General features: G+C 40.0%; 1 protein-coding gene across 1 annotated transcript in view; it reads left to right on the top strand.

Moving 5' to 3' along the window:
* The window catches only part of TTLL11 (tubulin tyrosine ligase like 11), a 285,959-nt gene that overhangs the window by 68,087 nt on the left and 198,314 nt on the right, over positions 1-19,558 (top strand). The gene's annotated exons all lie outside the window — the stretch shown is intronic.

The following is a 19,558-nucleotide window of genomic DNA, read 5'->3' on the forward strand; positions in this document are numbered from 1 at the left end:
AGGATCCTTTGAAAGCCTTTGTGTGCAAGTTTCACAGTCTGGTCCATAACTCTGGGGTAACTATACAACCAATGCCTGTCTAATTGTGATAAGGCTAACACCATTTACAGGTCCTGCTATGTTCCAGGCTTTGTGCTAGAAGTTTAACATATTTTACTTATTTTATTTTATTTTGTGTTTTGAGATGGAGTGTTGCTGTGTTGCCAGAGTGCAGTGGTGCGATCTTGGCTTGCTGTAGCCTCTGCCTCCTGGTTCAAGCCATTCTCCTGCCTCAGCCTTCTGAGTAGCTGGGACTACAGGCGTGTGCCACCACACTGGCTACTTTTTTTTTTTTTGTATTTTTAGTAGAGATGGTGTTTCACCACATTGGCCAGGCTGGTCTCGAACTCCTGACCTCAAGTGATCCACTCGCCTTGGCCTCCCAAAGTGTTGGGATTACAGGCATGAGCCACCACGCCCAGCCCACATTATTTCTTTTAATCTTCACAGCAATCTTGTGAGGCTGGTTTTATTATTATCCCTATTTTATGGATGAGGAAACTGAGGCTTTGAAAAATTTAGCAACTTGCTTGAGAAGTAGGATTTAAAACCTAGAGCTATTTCCAAGGCATAAGCTTTCTATAGTCTATTTTATTGCCTCTGTATTGTTTTGGTTTTAATATTGAATTATAAAACTTGTAATAAAATTATACTTTACTAAACACAAAACAGCTCGAAGTGATAATTTTAAGGGACGTTTTCTGTGAGATGGTGGTCACGTGGGTTTATATACATTGCTTAAAATTCATGGAACTATTAACGTAAAATGGGTGCATTTTATTATATGCAAACTATGCTTCAATAAAGTTAATTTTAAAAGATCACTCTCAGCTGTTCCTCATAATTACCCCCCAGTGTCTGTCTTCTGTGGCTCTGCTCATGCTGTTGTTGCTATGTGGAATACCTTTCCTTCCCATCTTTACAGCTCTGCATCCAACTACAGTCATTAGTCACTTGATGGGCACACATTCTGAGAAAAGTGTCATTGGGTGATTTCATCATTGTGCCAACACCATAGAGTGCACTTACACAAACCTAGATGGTGTAGGCTCTTACACATCCAGGCTATCCAGTATAGCCTATTGCTCCTAGGATACACCTGTATAGCATGGTACCGTACTTAATACTGGTAAGTCTTTTTTGTATCTAAACATAGAAAGGGGAAAATACTGTATAAAAGTTAAAAAATGGTACACCTATGTAGTATACTTTCCATGAATGGAGCTTACAGGACTAGAAGTTTCTCTGGGTGAGTCTGTGAGGGGATGGTAAGGGAATGTGAAGGCCTAGGACATTATACTACTGTAGACTTCAGAAACACTCTACACTTAGGCTACACTAAATCTATTTTTAAAAAATTTTCTTCGATAAGAAATTAGCCTTAGCTTACTGTAACTTTTACTTTCTAAGCTTTTAATTTTAAAACCTTTTAGACTCTTTTGTAATAACACTTAGCTTAAAACACAAACATACTGTACAGTTATACAAAAAAAAATTTCTTTTATTCTTATTCCTTAAGCATTTTCTATGTTTAACTTTTAAAATTATTTTACTTTTAAAATTTTTTGTTAAAAAACCAAGACACAAACACATACATTTGCCTAGGCCTACACAGGGTCAGGATCATCAATATCACTGTCTTCCACCTCCACATCTTATCCCACTGGAAGGTCTTCAAGGGTCAGTAACATGCATGGGGCTGTCATCTCCTATGGTAACAGTGCTTTCTTCTGGAATACCTCCTGAAGAACCTGCCTGAGGCTATCCTACAGTCAACTTTTTTTTTTTTTAGAAGTAGAAGGAGTACACTCTAAAATAACAATAAAAAGTATACTATAGTAAATACAGAAGCCAGTAACATAGTAGTTTATTATCAAGTATTATGTACTGTGTATAATTGTATTATACTGCACTTTTATACAACTGGCAGCGCAGTAGGTTTGTTGACACCTGCAGCACCACAAATATGAGTAATGTGCCATGCTACAAATCTAAGATCACTGATTTTTAAATCTTAAAGCAAATTTCCTTCTAGGCACTGCTATGGATACATCTCAGGAATTTTTGTGTATTACATTTTCATTATAATTCAGTTGAAAATATTCTCTAATTTCTCTTGGGATTTCTCCTCTGCCCATGGGTTATATAGAAATGTGTTGTTTACTTTTTAAGTCATTTGGGGACTTTCCAAGTATTTTTTGTATTGATTTCTAATTTAATTTTGTTGACAGCAGAGAGTGTATTCTGTATTATCTCAGTCTCTTTAAATTTATTGAGAGTTTTCTTATGGCTTATATATTGTCCATCTTGATGAGTGTTTCATGGCACTTGGAAATAATACGTATTCTGGGGTTGTTGATGTAGCATCTTGTAAGTGTCAATTAGGTCAAGTTGCTATTGGTGGTATTCATATCTCTTTTACTGCTTTACTACTTACTTGTTCTATCAGTTACTAAGTTAGTGTTGAAATTTCCAGCTTTAATTTTGGATTGTCTGCTTTTCCTTTTAGTTCTGTCAGTGTTTTCTTCATGCATTTTGAAGCTCCGTTATTAGCTTGATGATTTGACTCCTTTATCAGTAACTTGTCCTGAAGTCTATTTTGTTTGATATTAATTTAGCACCTCTAGTTTTCTTTGGCTTAGTATTTGCATGGTATATCTTTTACCATTATTTTACTTTTAGCCTATCTGCATTTTTAAAGAGTGCTTCTTGTTGACAGCATGAAATTGGTGTGGTCTTTTATTCAGTTTGACCGTCTCTGCCTTTTGATTTGTGTGTTTAGTCTAGTTAATCTTAATATGTAATGCTAACTTGGATTCAAGTCTTTCGTCTTACTATTTCTTTTCTATTTATTCTGTTGGACTAATTGAATATTTTTAGTATTTTATTTTATCTCTTTTTTAGGCTTCTTAGCTATACATCTTTTCAAAATCTTTTTGGTTTTCATCCTAGCCCTGGTATCTAGGGTTTACAATGCATCTTTAACTTACCACATTAGCCTTTGAGTATTACGTACTTCAAGTAAAATATTAGCACCTTACAGCAGTATAGTTCCATTCCCGCCCTCATCCTTTGTGCTATCGTCATCTGTTTTACTTCTAACAGTGTTATAAACCACACAATACATTGTTATTATTTTTGCTCTGAAAAGTCAATTATCCTATAAGGAAACTAAAAAATGGGTACATTTGTCTTTTATACTCACTCATGTATTTACTATTTCCCGCATTCTTCATTCCTTTGAATGGGTCTGGGATTCCATTTGGTATTATTTTCCTTTGGCCTCAATAATTTGCTTCAACACATTTCTTGCAGTGCAGGTCTGCTGGTGACAAATTCCCTCAGCTTTCATTTGTCTGAAAATGTCTTTATTTTGCCTTCAGTTTTTAAACGGCTTTGAAATAATTTAAAACTTAACAAAAAAGTTGCAAAAATAGGACAGAGAGAGACCCCAAATTCTTCATCTAACTTCTTTTAATCTTACACAGTGACTGAAACTGGGAAATTAACGTTGATATAGTATGAAATAACCTACACTCTTCATTTGCATTTTGCCTGTTGTCCTGCTAATGTCCTTTTTCTGGTATAGGATTCACTCCGTGATCCCTCATTGTATTTAGTTGTCATTTCTCCCCAGTCTTCTCTAGGTTGTAACAGTTCCCTGGTCTTTGTCTTTTGTGACCTTGACTCTTTTGAAGAATACTGGTGATATAGTTTGGATCTGTGTCCCCACCCAAGTCTCATGTTGAATTGTAATTCCCCAGTGTTGGAGGTGGGGCCTGGTAGGAGGTGATTGGATCATGGGGACAGATTTCCCCCCTTGGTGTTGCGTAGTGATAGAGTTCTCATGACATCTGGTTGTTTAAAAGTGTGTAGCACCTCCCTCCTCTCTTTCTTGCTCCTGCTCCAGCCACCTAAGACTTGCCTGCTTTCCCTTTGCCTTCTGCCACGATTGAGTTTCCTGAGGCCTCCCCAGAAGCCAAGCAGGTGCCAGCATCATGCTTCCTGTACAGCCTGTGGAACTGTGAGCCAATTAAACCTCTTTTCTTTATAAATTACCCAGTCTTAGGTATTTCTTTATAGCAGTGCGAGAACAGTCTAGTACAACTGACTAGTTGTCTGTTTTTTGTTTGTTTGTTTGTTTGTTTTTAGAATGAACTTACATTTGGATTTATCTGGTTTTTCTCATGTTAGATTCAGTTTAGACATTTTTGGCAAGAACACCATGAAAGTGATGTTGTTAGGTACATGATGTCAAGATGTCTTATCCCTGGTGATGTTAACTTTGATCACTTAAAGTACTGTCTGCTAGATTTCTCCACTATAAAGTTACTATTTTTCCCTTTTTAATTAGTGTCTAGTAAGGAGATATTTTGAGACTCTGCAGAGAGCCTAGTTGTCTAGTAAGGAGATATTTTGAGATTCTGCAGAGAGCCTAGTTGTCTTATACTTTTTAACAGACAGCTTTGTTGAGATATAATTGACATAGAATAAACTATAGATATTTAGAATGGCTTTTCGTATTTGTAAAAAGCCATGAAATCATCGCCACAATCAAGATAATGAACATATGCATCACGCTGAAATGTTTCCTTGTGTCCCTTGGTAATCCTTCCATCCTTCCCTTCTTTTATTTATTTATTTATTTTTTTGAGACGGAGTCTTGCTCTGTCGCCCAGGCTGGAGTGCGGCGGCATGATCTTGGCTCACTACAACCTCCACCTCCCAGGTTCAAGCGATTCTCCTGCCTCAGCTTCCTGAGTAGCTGAGATTACAGGTATGTGCCACCATGCCCAGCTAATTTTTGTATTTTTATTAGAGACGGGGTTTCACCATGTTGGCCAGGCTGTTCTCGAACTCCTGACCTCAAGTGATCCGCCTGCCTCGGGCTCCCAAATTGTTGGGATTATAGACGTGAGCCACGGTGCCCAGCCCCTCCTTCCCTTCTTCCCTCTTTTCCTCTTCTCCTATCATCAGGCAACAGTGGATCCACTTTCTGTCAAGATAACTTTGCACTTTGTAGAATTTTATGTAAATGGAATTATATAACAGGCACTCCTTTTGGGGGGGAGGTCTGGCTTCTTTCAGTTATTTTGAGATTCATCCATATTTGTAGTATGTATCAATACTTCATTGCCGAGGAGTATTCTATTGAATGTTTATACCACAGTTTGCTTAGACCTTCACCTGCTGCTGGACATTTGGGTTGATTCCAGTTTTCTGGCTGTGACAAATACACTATGCACACCTGTGTGTAAGTCTTTGCATGGACATGTTTTCATTCCTCTTGGGTGAATGCTTAAAAATGGAATTGCTGGATCATACAGTAGGTGTACATTTAATTTTAAAGAAAGTATTTATTGTCTTCCAAAGTAGTTGTGTCATTTTATAGTCCCATCCACAATGTATGAACATTCCAGTTCCTCCATATCTTTGCCAGAATTTGGTAATGGTCAGTCTATTTATTTATTTACTTAAGACAGGGTCTCGCTCTGTCGCCCAGGATGGAGTGCAGTGACCTGATTACAGCTCACTGCAACCTCCGTCTCCCAGGCTCAAGCGATCTTCCCAAGTAGGTGAAACTACAGGCACAGGCCACCACACCTGGCTAATTTTTGTATGTTTTTTAAAGACCGGGTTTCACCATGTTGCCCAGGCTGGTCTTGAACTCCTGAGCTTAAGTGATCTGCCTGCCTTGGCCTGCAAAAGTACTGGGATTACAGGCATGAGCCGTTGCTCCTGGCTCTCACCGTGTGGGGCCAGTGGTCAGTCTTTTTAATTTTAGCCATTCTAATAGGTATGTAGTGGCCTGTCATCAGTTGTATTTTGCACTTCCTAAAGACTAATGATGTGGAGCCTTCTTTTCATGTGCTTGTTTGCCATCCAGATATATTTTTTGATGAAATATCTGTACACATTTTGCCTATTTTTTAAAATTGGATTGTTTATTTTTATTATTGAGCTTTGAGAGTGTTTATATATTTTGAATACAGGTGTTTATGAGATATACCAATTGTAAATATTTCCTTCCAGTCTGTGCCTTGTCTTTTTTATTTTTTAATTTTTAATATTTGTGTCTACATAGTAGGTACATATACTTATGGGGTACGTGAGATGTCTTCTCATTCCCTTCTTATCTTTTGAAGAGCAAGTTTTCAATTTCGACAAAGTCCAATTTATCAGTTTTTTCTTTTATAGATCATGCTTTTTGTGTCATATATAGGAATTTGTATCTAATCCAAGCTCAAAAGATGTTCTCCTATGTTTTTGTCTAAAAGTTCTAGAGTTTTAGCTTTCATATTTAGTCTGTGATTCATTTTGAGTTAATTTTTGTCTGTGGTGTAAGGTATGGACTGAAGTTCACTTTTTTGCATATGAATATCCAGTTGTTCCAGAAACATTTGATCAAAACACTAATGTTTCTCTTCCAAATTGCGTTTTCACCAGTGTCAAAAACAGTTATCCAAATATGTTTAGGTATATTTCTGAATTCTCTATTCTATGTCATTGATTTATTTGTCTCTCTTTCTGCCAAAACCTCACTGCTTTGATATAGCTTTATAATAAGCCTTGAAATCAGGTAATGTAAGCTCTCCAACTTTGTTCATCTTTTTCAAAGTTGTTTTGGCTGTTGTAGTCCTTTGATCAGCCATATGAAATATAGAATCAGCTTGTCATTGTCTATAAAAAAGCCCACTGGGATTTTGAATGGAATTGTGTTGAATCTATGTATCACTTTGAGTAGAATCAACATCTTAACAATGAGTCTTCTGACCCATCGACATAGTGTATCTTTCCTTTTTTTTTTTTTTTTTTTTTTTTTTTTTTTGAGACAGAGTCTCACTGTCTCCAGGCTATAGTGCAGTGGCGCAATCTTGGCTCACTGCCACCTCCACCTCCCAGGTTCCAGCGATTCTCCTGCCTCAGCCTCTGGAGTAGCTGGGACTACAGGCGCCCGCCACCACGCCCGGCTAATTTTTTGTATTTTTAGTAGAGATGAGGTTTCACCATGTTGGTCAGGATGGTCTCGATCTCCTGACCTCATGATCCGCCCGCCTCAGCCTCCCAAAGTGCTGGGATTACAGGTGTGAGCCACCATGTACTTAACTTTTTGAACATATGGAAGTAACCTCTACTTAACTTTTTGACCTCTACTTAACTTTTGACCTCTACTTAACTTTTTGAACATATGGAATACATTATTATCACTCTCTTAATGTCACTGTCTCCTAATTCTAACTCTGTCCATTCTGAGTTGGTTTTGATTTTTCTCTTCATTGTGGCCCATATCACGATGTTTTTTTCATGTCTGGTAGTTTTTCACTGGGTAACAGATATAGTGAATCTTACCTTATTTGGATGTTGGATATTTCCGTATTCCTGCACATATTCTTGAACTTTGTTGTAGGATCCAGTTAAGTTACTTGGAAATAGATTTCAGGTCTATTTCAAGATTTTCAAGATTTGTTAGGCAGGACTGGAGTGGTACTCAGTCTAAGGCTTACTATTCCTCACTACTCAAGCAAGAATCTTATGTGTGCTCTACCCAGTGCTCCATGAATCATGATGTTTTCTAGTCTGGCTGGTGAGAAAGACACTACTCCTGGCTCTGTGTGGACACCAGGCACTGCTACCTCTGCTTTTTTGGGGGTGTTTTTCAGGTAGTTTGGCCTTGGATAGTTTCCTCACGTGCATGCTGATCTGTACCCAGCAAAACATTTAAGGGAGACACTCCAGAGTTCTCTGTACAAAAGTGTCCTTCCCAATACTCTTTCCTGAGAACTCTGGCTATCTCAGTCTTCCCTGACTCACAGTTCCATTTTCTCAACTCAGAGCGTCCACTGGGCTTCACCAAGGTCCTACTGCCCCCACACTCTGCACTGCAGCCTGGAATCTTTCTTAAGATAGTAATCTGGGGCAATCCTAGGGTTCACATCGTTCAATTCCTGTCTCTCAGGAATCACTATCCTTTGTTGCCTCATATCCAGGTCTTCAAAACTGTTGTTTAACATATTTTGTCTACTTTTTGGTTGTTTGAGCGATGTGGGGCAAGAGTCAATCAAGTTTCTGTTATTACAGTTTGGCTGAAAATGGAAGTTCTCTAAAAGAATGAATACATAACAATAACAATAGCAACATTTGCTGAGTGTTTTTATCTAGATTGCTGTTTTGGGAAGTTTGGGCTGCTATAATGGAATATCATACACTGGATGACTTAAATAACAAACATTTCTTTTTCACAGTTTCGGAGACTGGAAATCCAAGATCAGCATACCAGCATGGTTGGGTTCTGGTGAGGGCCCTCTTCCTGGTTTATAGCTGGTCACCTTCTCATTGTATGCCTGCCTGGTAGAGAGAAAGGACTAGCTGCCTTCCTCCTCTTATAAGGAGACTAGTCCCATCGTGTGGGGTTCACCTCCATGCTCTAATTACCCTCCAAAGAGCCTATCTCTTAAAACCATCCCCTGGGGGGTTAGGGTTTCAATATGTGAACTCAGAGGTGGGGAGGGAACACAAGCATATAGTCCATAACAATTACCTAATTTAAAATTCTTCTGTTATTCATAGGAGAGGAAACTGAGTGGTTAAGTCATTTGGCCGGGGTAACACAGTTTGGAAGACTGGCTGCAGTGCCAATACTTTTCCCTTCTGTGTAATAATGTGGGAGGATAGTTGAATAGATGTGTGTATAAGGTACAGAAATGTTCCAGAGAAAAGAAGTAAAACTTTGCTGGTGATGGGGAGCAGGGATGGACAGGGCTGAGGGCAAATGGAATAGAGGGAGAGAGAAAGCTTCCTGGTAGAGGTGACACCGGACCTGATTTTGTATAATGAGTTTAACTGACAGACCAGCCACAGAAGAGCATTCTACCTAGAAACAATAGCTTGTGCAAAGGTATGAAGTCATGAAATAGTATTGCATTTTGGAATGATGAGCAGTTTGGAGTCACTAAAGTTTAAGAGAAAAGGATTTAGGGCAGGCATGGTGGCTCACACCTTGTATTAGTTCATTTTCATGCTGCTGATAAAGACATACGTGGGACTGGGTAATTTATGAAGAAAAAGGGGTTTAATGGACGCACAGTTCCACATGGCTGGGGAGGCCTCACAATCATGGCAGAAGGCAAAAAGCACGTCTTATATAGTGACAGGCAAGAGAGAATATGAGAACCAAGTGAAAAGGGAAGCCCCTTATAAAACAGTCAGATCTTGTGAGACTTCTTCACTACCACGAGAACAGTATGGGAGAAACCGGCCCCATGATTCAATTATCTCCCACTGGGGCCCTCCCACAACACATGGGAATTATGGGAGCTATAATTCAAGATAAGATTTGGGTGGGGACACAGCCAAACCATATCATGCCTGTAATCCCAGCGCTCTGGGAGGCTGAGGCGGGCAGATTGCTTGAGTCCAGGAGTTCGAGACCAGCCTGGGCAACATGACGAAACCCTGTCTCTACTAAAAATATGAACGATTTACAGGTATGGTGGTGTGTGTCTGTAGTCCCACCTACTCGGGAGGCTGAGGTGGGAGAATCACCTGAGCCTGGGAGGTCGAGGCTACGGTGGGCCAAGATTATGCCACTGCATTCTAGTCTGGGCAAACAGTGAGACCTTGTCTCAAAAAAATAATAAAAATAAATGAAAAAGATCTGGCCCTAGATGAGGTGTGAGAAGGAGAGGGTGGATCACAGAAGGTCTTGAATGCCAGGGTAAAGCACTTATCAAGGGGAAGCCATGCAGGGGTTTTAAGTGGAGAGGCGGGAGGTATATTATCAGGTTCTAGTATTAGAAAGGCGGTCTGTTGGAGAGGATAGCGTAGATTGGGAGGGAAGAGAAATGAGACCTGTTAGAAAGGCTGTTCTATTCATCTAGGCAGAAGAGATGCTTAAGGTTGTATGGAGACACTCAGGCAGGAATCTTAGGCAGAGAAGGATCAGAGGTAAGGAATATTTGGAAGTTGGCATCAATGGGATTTGTAGACTGATAGAACTGAGAGTGAGGAAGAAGGTAGACTTGGTGCTTTCAGGAGTCTGCTGAGTCACTAATTGCCGAGATGGGAAACCCAAGAGGAGGAGGGGGTTAGTGGAGAAGAAGGAAAGTTAATTCCTTGGAGATGGCAAGTGTTTGTTGCTCAAGTATTGATGCCTGATTTTAGCTGTTCAGGGAGACTCTTTCCTCAGCAGTAAAACAGGGAGGCTGAGTTAGGTAACTGCTCTGGTCTTCCCGCTTTAGTGTTCTAAGCCCTGAAGTTTCAAAGCCCATTTGATTGATGCTGAAAGTCCTCAGGACTGGATAGTTCTCTAATATGAAGGAGGATTTCTTTGTCCACATAATGGAATCAATTTAAAAACTGCTGGTTTAGGGCCTAGTGCATACAGAATAAGACTCTAAAAACCCCACAGTAGTCGTTTGCTGGAGCTCCCTGACACCGTCATCTGTTCCTTACAGGATCTTGGTTCCCTCTCCTCGACTCAGTCCCATTTCTTCATCTCTTGAATGTGAAAGCGATTCTAGCCTTAGAGCAAGTGAGCATCCAGTGAGTCTGTGATGATGAAATGCAATGAATACAGGGTCTCCTGCTTCTGAAGCAAAGCATCACATTTTATCACGTGATGATGAAATGCTTTATTAGCTGCAAACCTGATTTTTTAAGAATGTGGCAATTAGGCCGGGCGCGGTGGCTCAAGCCTGTAATCCCAGCACTTTGGGAGGCCGAGACGGGTGGATCATGAGGTCAGGAGATCGAGACCATCCTGGCTAACAGAGTGAAACCCCATCTCTACTAAAAAATACAAAAAACTAGCCAGGCGAGGTGGCGGGCACCTGTAGTCCCAGCTACTCGGGAGGCTGAGACAGGAGAATGGCGTGAACCCGGGAGGCGGAGCTTGCAGTGAGCTGAGAGCCGGCCACTGCACTCCAGCCTGGGCGGCAGAGCAAGACTCCGTCTCAAAAAAAAAAAAAAAAAAAGAAAAAATAGATAATATGTGAATCAATATAAATAACAATTCACTGAATAAAAGAAAAAGAAATACTAAGTGAGATAGTAAGAAATAAAATATATTAACCATATTTTAGGGATAATTTGTAATGTGAACAGCAATGGTGCCCACGGGTGTACAAATATCTGTTCTAGTCCTCGCTTCCAAATTTTGTAGGTACATACCTATAATTAAAATTGCTTCATCTTATTGTAATTCTAATTCAACTTTTTGAGGACCTACCATACTGTTTTACGCAACAGCCACACATTACCACCAGAAATGTACAGGACTTCTAATTTCTCCATATCCTCAACAACACTTGCTATTTTCTGTTTTTTTTGATAATAGTTAACCTAATGGGTGTGAAGGGGAATCTCATACTAGTTTTGATCTGCATTTCCCTAATAATCAGTGATGTTGAACATCTTTTTGTTTTTGATGGCAATCTGTATGCCTACTTATGTATATTCTTTGGAGAAATATCTATTCAAACCACTTTTAATTGAATTGTTTGTTTTTCTGTTGTGGAGTTATAAGAGCTCTTTACATATTCTAGATATTAATTCCTCATGAAGTATATGATTTGAAAATACTTTTCCCATTCTGTGAGTTGCCTTTCCACCTGTTGTTTTGAGGCACAAAAGTTTTTATATTTGATGAAATTTAATTTTGTTTTCTTTTGTTGCCTGTGTTTTGATGTGATATCCAATAAATCATTGCTGAGTCTAACATCATGATTTAGTTATTAAATACATTTTTATATGAATTACTGAGTAAAAGCAAGGCAGATATTCTGCCTAGGGAACTGTAAAATTTTATAGTCCCAGGAAAATAGTGTTTCATGGTAGGCAGTTCTATGCAAACCTACCCCAAAGTTTGAGGAAGCTGAGAGGCTGAAGAAAGAGAATGACAAATGCAATTTCTTAGAAAGAGACATTTAATAGGGACTTACAAATAGAAGCTATGTCTGTGTCTTGGGTGACAGAGACAAGATGGTGGATTCCTGCAGCATTGCCCCCCAGACCCAGGGTTTGTATACCATAAGGGAGGGGTGGTTCAGAAAGCATGTGTAGGGCAATTTAAAGTATGATAACATTAAGGTTGTTTGGCCTAAGGGCAGGATTTACGGTAAGTTTCCACTCTTACACAAGAAACAATAGGTAACTTGAAAATCTTAGAGACCTTCCAAGAACAGGGGTTAATCAGAAGCCAACATGGTAAAATTACTTCCAAAATGGAGTTGCTTTAGCCTCCACAGAATATTAGAGTAAAATTACCTCTACCTACTACCCAGTGCCGTAGGTTATCGAAAGTCCCGAAAATAGCTCATTGTAATTTCTATTGCATTTATCTTATTATAAGTGAACTTGATTTTTTTTTACATGTTTAAAAGCAAAAGNGTGAGCTGAGATTGCGCCATAGCACTCCAGCCTGGGCGACACAGCGAGACTCCATCTCAAAAAAAAAAATAAAATAAAATAAATAAATAAATAAAATGCTTTTTTTCTTTAAAAACATGGGATTATACTATCCATTCTTTTCTTTAGCCTTCATTTTCTCCCATTGAATGTGCACAGGACATCTTGCCATGCCAGTGCTGCATAGATGCATTATGACTTTAAAAATCATCACCCTATTGGCTGGGCACGGTGGCTCACACCTGTAATCCCAGCACTTTGGAAGGCCAAGACAGGCAGATCACGAGGTCAGGAGTTCGAGACCAGCCTAGCCAACATGGTGGAACCTCTTCTCTACTAAAAATACAAAAATTAGCCAGGGGTGGTGGTGGGCGTCCGTAATCCCAGCTACCCGGGAGGCTGAGGCAGGAGAATCCCTTGAAACAGGAAGGCAGAGGTTGCAGTGAGCCGAGATCACACCTCTGCACTCCAGTCTGGGCAAACAAGAGCAAAACTCCATCTCAAAAAAAAAAAAAAAAAAGCCTCACCTGTTGTTGATGAACATTTAGATATTCTCATATTTTTTGGTTCAACAAACGATGCTGAAGGGAATATCCTCACATAGGTATCTTTATACACCTGTGCCAGCATCTCCTTTGGATAGGTATCTCAAAGTGGAATTGACATACTAAATAATATAATGCATTGACATTTTTGACAGGTGAAAGCCAAACAGAGGGTTTTATTAGAGGTAGTGCACTTAATCCTGAGGGTAAAACAATGTCCTGACAGTGCCTCAGAAGTGAGGTCTCAGAGGTGTGTGTGTGCAGGGGCTTTGCTTTGTGATTCCTGGCAACAACAGGAGGAAATGTGAGTTTCTGTAAAACAACTGAAAACCTGACACTTTGTAGGTTATTTCTTACATTAATTAGGATTAAGTTTATTTCATTAAAGAAAGAGGAAGACCCACATTACCCTGCTCTTCATTTGCAAAACTGGTACTCAAATGTGATCAGCAGGTGGCACCAGGCAGAAGCGAGTGGGATTCTCAGTGAAAATTTTTGTGAAGAGTCGACGCGGATGCAGGCTTTCTTTCCAATTTTAGCAGATGGCCAATAAAAAAATTCCTTAGAGTTTATTTTGCATATGGTCTTCCATCTGGGTATTTGAGAAAAGTACAGTTTTGTTATCAAAACAGTATTTATTATGGTGAAAGAGTTTGTATTTCTCAGAAGAATTTTCACTGAATATAGCCAAAACCTGTTCAATAATGTTTTGCAGTTTCTTGGAGGGAAGCAGCAAGCATGAGATTCTTCCATTTTCCTCTCCGGTTACCACCCCAAGTTAGCGTTTATTGATTCAACTCCTCAAGACTGAATGAAGTGCATTATTTGCAAAAACCCCCAGAGAACAATGTCCTCCACTGGGTTTAGGAACCAGGAAAATGTGGCATTATAAGTAGGTCAGAGTCAAGGCAGAAAGAAAACTTGCAGTGTGAAGTGTATATTCTTCGTCCTGATTCCACATGTATCGAATAACCTTCCAGTAAATCGATTACTCGCATCATTTTTCTTCCTGTAGACAATGTGCTGATTTGACTGACTTTGGGTATCCCAATGGCTTATCAAGAAGATGCAGTTTAAACTCCTGCACGTGCCTTATAGAGCCCTTGCCAACCTCGGCAGCTACACTTGTCCCCATTTCTGAACTCTTCCTCCTGGGTCCTTCCATAGTCAACCTTTTATTAGATATTCAATGGCATCAAGACCTCACTTACCTCTGACTGCCTTTCTTTTTGCCTGGAGCACCCGTCTTCTTTCTTTTCACCCCACTCCCACTTCCAGGCTGCTGCTTTTTACCTGACAATTTTGTTAACTTTTCAGATTCCTGCTTAGCTTTAACTTTCTCTATAAAGCCTGCTCTGCCCCCGACGTCTGGAGCAAGTTCTCAACAGCACCTTGTTGTTTTTCTTTTCATGGTACGTATGCTAGTTACACTGTCTAGTGACTACCTGTATAATTACCTTTCCCTCCTACTGTAAGTTCCACAAGGGCAGTGACCAGATGGGTCTCATTCATCATTACCTCTCCAGCGCCTGTCACAGTGCGTGTCATACAGTAGGAACTCAAATATATTTGCCGAATTGAGTTGCAAATGAATATGCATATTCTGTGGTTTACTTTTTTTTTTTTTTTTTTGGCTCTTGTGAGTTTAGTCACCAAAGGTTAGCCTCTTTGAGGCCAGGGGTATCTGCAGGACCCAGCCTGTCACTTCACAAGAGAGTGGGCCAGGCTTGGAGCATGAAAAACTTACCAAAGTGATGCCGTCCAGTGGGAACGCCGGGTGGTCACCAGCCAGCCTTTCTCTGGTGATGACCCAACCTTCAGCCACACACATTGCCCTCACACATCTGCAGCAAGCCTGGGGAGTGACATGGAGAATGCAGTGTCTCCTGCTTCTGAAGCACGGCATCCCTGGAGGCCGATGCAGTGGCCTTGGGTTCTGGTGTATAACTAGTAAAAGAGTAAAGACAGAAGTGAGGGGACTCCAGCTGTCAGAAGAAGGCAGATGATTCAAAGTGGTTGGCAGGGACTCCACAGGAGCCATGGTTTCACCTCCCCATCTGCTTCCAGTGTTGTTTCCTTTGTTGCCAAAAATAGAACTTCACCTCCCGCTTGGATGTATCATGCTGCTCTTGTGCCCCTTGCTTAACAGTTCAATGTGTTAACTGGGAAAACAATATCATCTGAAACTCAGGATGCTGCTCCTCTCTGGAAAGTATATTTTCCTTTCTGGAAAACATACTTAGATCCTATTCATCAGGAAGTCCTTTTAAACAGCCCAAGTGATGACTGGCATCTGTGTTGTGCTTGCAGTTTACAAAGTGATTTTTATATACATGACCTCTTTTATCTTCACTCCATTTGGGAAGGTATCATGATCTCCAATTTACAAATGAGGAAATAAAGGATCAGAATCACAGGTGCTTGCTCCCGGTTATACAACTGCTGGTGTACTCAGATATTCTTACGTGGTTTAGTGCAATCATTTCCTGAGGCCTACTAAGTGCCAAGTGCTATGGATACAAAATAAGTTAGAAATCCCCTTGCCCTCAGGATTTCTGGTAGAGGAGGGTGATCTTTCATTCATTCAGTTCATTCGGTGCCTGTGTTTATATGCATTTATAGGCTCTACATCCCATCATCTTTCCACTATATCATGTTCTTATTCATCATCTTATAGATGAGGAAGCTGAGATTCAGAGGGTTGAGTAACTTGTCCACAGTCCCATGGACTATAGGTTCATGTAGCCGGGACTAAGACCCACATCTTCTGACTCTGTCACAATTTCCTTTACTATGAACAAATATTTACTAAGTGCCCTCTATATGTCCAGCGCTGGCAGACTGGGGAGACAGACAAAACATATAGTCTCAGCTTCCAATGAAGCATCCTGCTTAGCAGAGGAGACGGATGGTCCAAGCTGGGATGTAATTAAACACAGGCACTATGGAAACCAGCATAACATGGAGTGGGGAAGGTGGGAAGGTGGAGAAGTCAGGAAAAGTTCCTATGAAGTCATTTCAAGTGAAATGGAACACTGAACTGGAGTCAGGAGACCTAGGTTCAAGTCTTTTTATTTTATTTAATTTTTATTGTTTTGAGACAGTCTTGCTGTGTCTCCCAGGCTGGAGTGCAGTGGTGTGATCTTGGTGCACTGCAACCTCTGCCTCCCGGGTTCAAGCAATTCTTCTGCCTCAGCCTCCTGAGTAGCTGAGATTACAGGCCTGCGCCACCATGCCCAGCCAATTTTTGTATTTTTAGTAGAGACAGGGTTTTGCCATATTGGCCAGGCTGGTCTTGAACTCCTGGCCTTAAGTGATCTGACTGCCTCTGCCTCCCAAAGTACTGGGATTACAGGCCTGAGCCACGTGCCTGGCCATAGGTTCAAGTCATGACTCCACCTCTTCACTGACTGTGAGACCCTGGCCAAGTCATCTAGCCTTCCCCCACCTGCCAAGGCTTCTTCAGTGCCTCTTCTGCAAAAGGAGGAGATTGTAGATTTTCGCTAAGATCCCTTTCTTCTAATTGTTTGTGATTCTGTGGGTTTGGCTTTCCTGGACTTTCATAAAACTCTTCACTGGAGTTAAAATTCTGCACAAATTTCTGCTGCCAACGTTTCAGTTGGAGCTCAAAGGGCTTTATGTAATCCATCACCTTCTTGCTAATGCTGGGGTCAGTGTAGTCTGGGGCTCAGCATCACAGCCAGTAATGAAGGCTGCAGTACAGCTGCCTCTGTGGGGCTGGCTGTGGCAACCCCCAGGCAATGGCAATTCCTTTACCTCTGCTCCACCCCCCAGGTGAGGAACTGAAGCTGTATCTGCACATTCCTTGCCCAGTATCCCTGTGGTATGATTGACTGAGACTAGCAGATATTGGCTAAGCCAAGGCATCCTTCCTGTTGGCTCCTTCTGAAGGCCATTCAGAAAGATTCATATCTATCAAGGTTCTCACACTTCTTGACTGTTGCCCTTGCCCCCATTTCTTCTGCTGGGAGACCCTTCCTGCTTTTCTCCACTGCACAAACCTTCGCTACGTATCCTTGTTCAGAGCTGATGTCTCCAAATCTGTGAAGGCCCTTTCTGATACTTCCTCCCCTACTCCACCTCCTATACCCCTGCTGCCTTGACTGTGGGACAGTTGACCACTCTGTCCTCTGATCCCAATCCTGTACTCTCTCAATTATAGGACCCAAAAATACGCTATTTGCAGTGTTCCAGGCTGAGAGACAGTGAGGCAAGGGTTTGGGGTCAGAAATCCTTTCAATCCTAGGTTGAAATCCTTTCTTCATTACTTCCTAAGTGTATCCCTTGGTAAGTTAATTACTCTGAGCCTCAGTTTTCTCATCTGTAGCATCAGAGGTTTGCTAGGAGAATCACACTGTATCCCCTCACTAAGTGAACATTTACTTATCTGCTCTCCCTGTTAAACGGGGTCCCTTGAGGAACTAGAATCTGGTCAGATTTATTTCTGCTCCCTAGTGCCCAACAAAAAGGGACCTTCAGGTGTATGTGTGAAATGAATGAATATTAAAAAAGGATTTGCAGTTTCAAATGGAAATCGAAGATGGAGCTAAGAATTGTCAGACAAAGCATTCTGGGTCTTTCTGGCTTTTTGAAAATGTGGAAATGAATGTATTTTAATTTTTAATAAAATATGATCTTGAGATGAATTATCTCATTATGTGATGATAGATCACTTAGTAGAAGAAACGAGCTAAGACTTCTTTTTGACTGAAATTGTATCCCTGTTTGGCTTAACTTGGTGTGTGTGTGTGTATGAGTGTATTTCTTTCCCCTGCCGGAGACAGTCCTGTGCAATAACACTTCCAATGCTAGGAGCTTATTGTTTAATTTTCTAAACTTCAATTTGCTCCCAAATACATTTAATGTCTCAAATCACAACTATTACAATCTTGCTACCTTGCTGTACTGATTTATTATGTGGAATTTTGAGATGAATATGATCATTAGAGGGCCACGGCCTTAATGTACTTTTTTTTTCTCTCTCTCTCTAATGACAAGCTTTTAAAAAGAAAAAGTAGGAGAAGTAAACATTTTTCTGGGAGAGACTATTTTAAAGGTCAAGAAAACCTTGCTTCCCCAAAGGAAGTTAAAGGTCATCTTTCACCCCTCAATTTTTGTCCTTTCATTTCATTTTGCAAAAGTTCTTAGTGATGTCGCTTGAGTCACTTAACTTGAGATGTCTAATTTTCTACGAGAAAATAGTAGAGCCAGTCTTGACTTCAAGTGCCATGCCCAAGCTTAGGTAGTCCTCTCTGGGTACTTAGCAGGTACTAAGAACCGTTAGGTGACAGATCTTGCTTTGAATCATGTTTTTATGACACTGAAAGCCATATTTTTAACTATCCTGTAAACTGCAACTCTGATTTTGAGGACATTTTTGACAGATTTCAGTTCTACAGAGAATTATCTTGGAAATAACATATTAAATGTAAACAGATGTGATATGGAATATTCAAATACCCATGGAAAGCTGTCCCTCCATTGGATATATTTGTGAATACAGCTAACAATACTCTATGTGAATGCTGGTTTTTGTAGCAGCATACCTAAAGGTTAGATGTCCATCCACGTGCAGAGGATGGCAAATTTCCTGTAAAAGCCAGAGAGTAACTCTTCAGCTTTGTGGGTCATAGAGTCTCTGTCATAATTACTCAGCTCTGCTGTTGGAGTGTGAAAGCAGACATAGATCATACGTAAACGAGAAAACTTTCTTTACAAAACAGGCACTGGTGTACTTGAACCATGCTCCAAAGTTTGCCAGCCCCTGAGATACAGGGCTAAAATCATCTCACTTCATTGAGGAGGCTCTAAAAGGGTGCTACAATTTCAGCAAGAAAAAATAGATGTATTTTCATTTTAAGCAATACCTGAATCTCATTTTTATGAAGGGAGAGAGCCGACATAGTTTTCATTTTCACTTAATACAACTTTCATTGCGTGTCAGTTGTATTAAATGATGATTAAGAAGAAAGGGACTTATGTTAATTGATAAAGGTAATTTGTAAGGAAGAATGTCTGAACTGTCAGATTAAACATTAGAAGGCACTTCAGAGGCAGTATTAGTACATGAAATAATGTTAAGAAAAATATAGTAAAGCTCAATACTAGTACATCTATACAGGTTTAATGACCACCTAAGATACAGTTTATCTTGGAGAAATACAAAGGCAAAGAGGAAAGTGGAAAAAAAGAAATATTAGAGAATGAAATTATTTAGTTTATGGGAAATTATATGATTATTTATTAAAATTACTTATATATAGTAGCCATCTCTAGAGATAGCAAAGAAGAAAATAGATCAGCCTTTATGGACTGGATAAATGATTTTGAACTATCTGAAATCATGGAATGGATTCATATAACCTCTTGAAATTAATACATCTCTATTATTCTATAGTTTTATGAAGCAGACACTAAAATGACTATATATATGTGTGTATACAAAGTCATATATATTTTAAACTTTTATTTAAAGTCATATATATACACACAATATTCATTCTTCTCTGGATAGTATATAGTATTATATATGTGTATATATATGTTCT

This window comes from Rhinopithecus bieti, unplaced genomic scaffold (assembly GCF_001698545.2).
Source record: "Rhinopithecus bieti isolate Rb0 unplaced genomic scaffold, ASM169854v2 scaffold_13710, whole genome shotgun sequence".
NCBI classification, from domain to species: Eukaryota; Metazoa; Chordata; class Mammalia; order Primates; family Cercopithecidae; genus Rhinopithecus; species Rhinopithecus bieti.